The sequence below is a fragment of the Dipodomys spectabilis genome, unplaced genomic scaffold, assembly GCF_019054845.1.
Source record: "Dipodomys spectabilis isolate Male_0828 unplaced genomic scaffold, ASM1905484v1 ptg000266l, whole genome shotgun sequence".
Classification (NCBI taxonomy): Eukaryota; Metazoa; Chordata; class Mammalia; order Rodentia; family Heteromyidae; genus Dipodomys; species Dipodomys spectabilis.
In genome coordinates this window covers 2,316,712-2,322,500 of record NW_024870943.1, presented here as the reverse complement: position 1 = coordinate 2,322,500, position 5,789 = coordinate 2,316,712, and positions in this window count along the sequence as shown.

The window sequence follows — 5,789 nt, the reverse complement described above, 5'->3', positions numbered from 1 at the left end:
CCTTGGGTTTGATTCCTCAGTACCACATGCACAGAAAAAGCCAGAAGTGGTGCGATGGCTTAAGTGGTAGAGTACTATCCTTGAGCCAACGAAGCTCAAGAACAGTGCCCAGGCCCTGAGTTCAAACCTAAGACTGGGAAGAAATCAGTAATAAGAAAATCTTAAATTGTCTTACAGTTGTATGGCAGACTTTAATCTAAATTTATTTTAATTGTATATGCGTGTCTTTTACATGTTACTGTGATTCCACTCTTTCTTTTTGGTGCCTGTCTTGGGGCTAGACCTCAGGGGTTGAGCATTGTCCCCGAGCTTTTATGCTCAGAGCTGGTGCTCTGCCACTTGAGCCACATCTCCACTTCAGCTTTTTGCTGGTTCATCAGAGGTAAATGTTGCACTGACTTTCCTGTTCAGGCTGGCTTTGAATTGTGATCCTTGGGTCTCAGCCTCCTGAGTAGCTAGGATGTCAGCCACCAGTTCTCAGCAGTATCATGCTTTGAGGACATTGATGGTGCATCATTCAGGCGTGGTAGTAGATTGGCTCCATTTCCAGCCCTGTCCCCTTACTCCGTTCTTGTTTTTTTTTCGGTCGGTCGTGGGGCTTGAACTCTGGGCCTGGGTGCTGTCTCTCAGCTCTTCAGCTCAAGGCAAGCGCTCTACCACTTGAGCTACAGCGCCACTTCCGGTTTTCTGGTGGTTTATTGGAGATAGGAGTCTCACGGTCTCTCCTGCCTGGGCTGGCTTTGAACCGCGATCCTCAGATCTCAGCCTCCTGAGTAGCTAGGATTACAGGCATGAGCCACCAGCGCCCGGCCCTTACTCCGTTCTTGATCTCCTTGTATCTCATTCTCCTCTTGGAGCCCCAGGATTTCCTCTCCTGCCACTTGCATCCCAACGGGCTCGGGCACTTTGAGTCAGGGACCAGAAGGCAGAGACGAAACACAAGTCTACAGAGACGGGGACATGGCGCTCACAGCCTCCCTCTTGCTTCAAGCTCTGGGTTCGAGACAGGGAATCTGGAGACCCAGATGGGAGCAGAGCCAGCAACAAATGCAGGGAGGCAGCCCCCAAAAGATGGGCTGGAGGTAGGAAAAGCAGAGGTAGAGAAAGGAAGAAAAGAGAGAGAAGGGAGGGAGAAAGAGGAAGAGAGAGAAAGAGATCTAAACTCTTAGAGATGGAAGTACCTTCTTCCAGCTTATTAAAGCTGCATCCTGCTGTCATTATCTGCGGCGGCCTGGCCGTGACGCACCTGGCTCCTCACTCATAATTATAACTCAGCTCTGGTGGCCCACCCACCCCATCTCCACCCTCCCCAGCCTCGGTAACAACCCGTTCACCCCAGCGTCTGTGGGCCGACATGTTTCCGAGGTCCACACGGGTGAGATCATGCAGGACTTGTCCATCCACGCCCGGCCACATGCGTGGATGGACAGTCTTCCACACCACCAGCTGTCAAAGTTGTGCATTTCCTACGCCTTTTCCTGGTTATTTGAGTTGATGGGGGTTTCTCAAATGTCACATTCCCCTTTCTGCTCATTTGGAATTTAGTAGCTGTTTTAATTTTTCAGTGGTCACCCTAGATTTTTTCTTTTTTTGGGGGGTCCGGTCGTGGGGCCTGAACTCTGGGCCTGGGCGCTGTCCCTCAGCTCTTCAGCTCAAAGCTAGCGCTCTACCACTTGAGCCACAGCACCACTTCCGGCTTTTTTCTTTTTGCTTATGTGGTGCTGAGGAATTGAACCCAGGGCCTCGAGCATGCAAGGCAAGCGCTCTACCACTGAGCCACCTTCCCAGCCCCTAGATTTTTCTTATCAGACGTAGTCATGCATTTTTTATTTTATTTTTTGGTGCCTCGCTGTTTTCCCAAACAATGAAAGACTTTAGAACAAATTAATTCTGATCAGTTTTTCAAACTATTGTTCTCCAGTATTAAATTTTTTTTGATATTGCCTTTTTGTTATTGTTGTTGTTGGTCATGGGGCCTGAACTTTGGGCCTGGATGCTGTCTCTGAGCTCCAGCTCAAGGTGAGCACTTTACCACTTGAGCCATAGCGCCACTGCCGGTTTTCTGGTGGTTCATTGGAGACAAGAGTCTCAGGGACTTTTCTGCCTGGGCTGGCTTTGAATGGTGATCCTCAGACCTCAACCTCCTGAGTAGCTTGGATGACAGGAGTGAGCCACCAGCACCAGGTGCCATTTCCTTTTAAACTGAAGGTAGCCAAGCATGGTGGCTCGTGACTATAATCCCAGCCCTAAGGAGGCTGAAAAAGGAGGATCTCAAGCCTGAGGCCAACCTGGGTTATAGAGTGAAAGCAAAACAAAACAGAAATTGAAGTTAAATTCACATGGCATAAAATTAATCATTGTGAAATGCACATGTGCCGGCACTTGATGCATTAACGTGGTTGTGTAGCCATTACCTCTCTTCTGGATTTCTTAATTACTGCTGGGAGTCTGGCTGCTTTCCTAACTGCTTTCTTGTAGGTGGTTAGGCCTTTAGCTCTTTACTTCTTTCAGCACCTTCTCTTTGTTTTGGGAACTCCGTACCTTCTTGGGTCTAGACAAGGATTCTCATTAGCATCTTGCTCAGAACACTGTCTAGAGCCATATTTTCTAGCAGATCATTATTATTATTATTATTTTTTCTCTCATTTTTTATTTTATTTTATTTTTTGTGAACACACTGTACAGAGGGGTTACAATTACATGGGCAGGATAATGCGTACATTTCTTTTTTTTTTGTTTTTTGTTTTTTGTTTTTGTCGGTTATGGGGCTTGAACTCTGGGCCTGGGCGATGTCCCTCAGCTCTTCAGCTCAAGGTGAGCGCTCTACCACTTGAGCTACAGTGCCACTTCCGGTTTTCTGGTGGTTTATTGGAGATAGGAGTCCCACGGTCTCTCCTGCCCGGGCTGGCTTTGAACCGCGATCCTCAGATCTTAGCCTCCTGAGTAGCTAGGATTACAGGCGTGAGCCACCAGCGCCTGGCAATGTGTACATTTCTTATCAAGCATTGCAGCCTCCTCCTTTGTTTACCCTTCACATCCCTCCCCGCCCCCACCAACGTTGTAAAGCTCGTTTTCGACATGACAACTTGTACTTCTCATTGTTGCAACAGGTCCACCTGTATCCTTAAACGACTTGTTTTTCCCCATCTACTCCACAAGTTATACTGACATCAAATATAGTGAAAGCAGGGGTTATACTGTGGGGGAGGGACATACAAAGCAACAAAGAGATAATCTTATAAATGCGTTAGAAACAAATGCATGAAAGAAAAAAAAACATTAAAATACATATCTAAGGGTTCATTTTCCTGACATCACAGTATCTGACCTTTTCCGCTTGACTCATACATATACTAGATATTGCAAATAAGGGAAACCATGGGACCTACGTTTCTTTGGGCCTGGCTTACTTCACTTAATATAATTATTTCCAAGTTTTTCCATTTCCTAACAAATGGGGCAATGTCATTCTTTCTGATGGAGGCATAGAATTCCATTGTGTATATATACCACATTTTCTTGATCCATTCATCTACTGAGGGGCATCTGGGCTGGTTCTGTATCTTAGCTATGGTAAGATCATTATTATTTTAAGGATTGTTTTCCTCTCTTCTGTGTTCTCCCTTCTGGGAGGAATTCCCCTCTGTGGTCTCATCTGCCTCCTAAAGGTCCTCTCACATCTCTCACACACTATCCCTCTCACATGATCTATCTTCTTTTCTCCCTGTGTGTTTTGAGTAATTTCTTCTAACATCTCTCTCATTTCACTAGTATTCTATTCAGCACTGTCTAACATGTTCTTTGACATTTCAATAGATTTTATAGGAAAACTGTAAGCATATAGTAAAATTCTGATTTTGCTTGTTAACTAGAGGTCAAATTTGTTCAAACTTCTCTGATGTTTCCGGCTGCTGCTGCTTTTCTTCTTCTTCTTCTTCTTCTTCTTCTTCTTCTTCTTCTTCTTCTTCTTCTTCTTCTTCTTCTTCTTCTTCTTCTTCTTCTTCTTCTTCTTCTTCTTCTTCTTCTTCTTCTTCTTCTTCCTCTTCTTCCTCCTCCTCCTCCTCCTCCTCCTCCTCCTCCTCCTCCTCCTCCTCCTCCTCCTCCTCCTCCTCCTCCTCCTCCTCCTCCTCCTCCTCCTTCTTCTTCTTCTCCTCTTCCTCCTTCTCCTTCTCTTTCCTCTACCTCCTCCCTCTTTCCTTCTCCCCCTGCTTTCCTTCTCCTTGTCCTCCTCCTTCGTGCAATCTAATCATGCCTGGCTTGTCTTGTTGAGATGGGATCTCAAAAGATTTTTGTCAGGATGAATCTCAAATGGTGATCCTTCCAGTCTGCCTTCTCAGTCTCTAGGGCTTTAGGCATGAGCCATCATACCAGTGTGCTTGTCCTTTATTATTTTTGTTGCTCTGAGATGCAAATGTTACCATTGGCAATATTTGATATGTTTATTTTCTTGTGCAATGATATTTGTCACTTTTCCTCCTTGTGATGGAATATTCAGGAGTTGTTCAGGGAAGAATGATTTATTTTGACTCATGGTGTTAGAGGGTTCCGTCCATGGCTCCTTTAGGTGCAAGGCCAGGCTGGGCTTTGTTGTGGGGAGGGTGGGGCAAAACTGAGCTGCTCACCTCATGGAGCCAGGAAACAGAGAGGGAGGGGCGGGGCTTGAGGTATAACTTTCAAACAACCGATTTCCTCCATCTAGGCCCCACTTCCTGGTTTCCACTAATTTCCAATAATACCTCCGATTTATGAACTCATCTGTGAATGAGTACCAGCGTCATAGATGGTACATAGTTAAGTCATAGCTCAATATCATATTAGGAACCAAGATTTCATCCTCTGAGCCTTTTTTGGTGGGACCTTCCTGATTGAAACCACCACAACCACCCCCATCACGATCAATTTCAGAACATCGTCATCCCTCCAAAAGGAAGCCTGGGCCATTAGAGCAGTCATTCCACCCTCTCCATCCCCCTTTGTTCTCAGAAATCACCAGCCTGTCAGACTCTATGGATTTTTCTATTGAGGGAATTATATACAATACATAGTTTTTCTTGGTGTCTGAGTTCTTGCAATTAGCATAGATATATGGCCAACATTTCATTTCTTTGTTGATTTATTATTTCGGAGATACTGGAGTTTGAACTCAGGACTTTGCACTTGCTAGGCAAGCACACTACCACTTGAGGCCTGGCCTCCAGCCACTTTTGGTTTGGTCATTTTTGAGATAGGGTCTTGCTTTTTGCCAGCCTGTGCTTGGACTTTGATCATCCTGTCTATGCTTCTTGCCATTACTGTGATGACAAGCATGCACCAGTTTCATCTGCCTTTTGTGACTGAATATTTCATCATATGGGCCTGGCATGATTCATTTGTGCACTTTACTTATTTAGGCTGTTGGGCTATTCTGTTATAAAAATATTCCCACAAACATAGGTATGTATGTATATATATGTATATATGTATTTTTTCTATGTAGTCTAAATCCCTACGCACAAATGTTATAGATGTTAAGCTATTTATTTCCTTATTTTGTGCTTGTACTGGGGCTAGAATATAGGGCCTGGGTGTTGTTCCTGAACTTTTCTACTCAAGGCTAGAGCTCTACCACTTGAGCCACAACTTCCCTTTTGGCTTTTTAGTGGTTCACTGGAGATAAGAGTCTTGTAGACTTTCCTGCTCGGGCTGGCTTTGAAACACGATCCTGAGATCTCAGCCTCCTGAGTAGCTGGGATGACAGGTGTGAGCAACAGTGCCCAGCAGCATGAGTTTGTTCATGTGTGTACACAGGA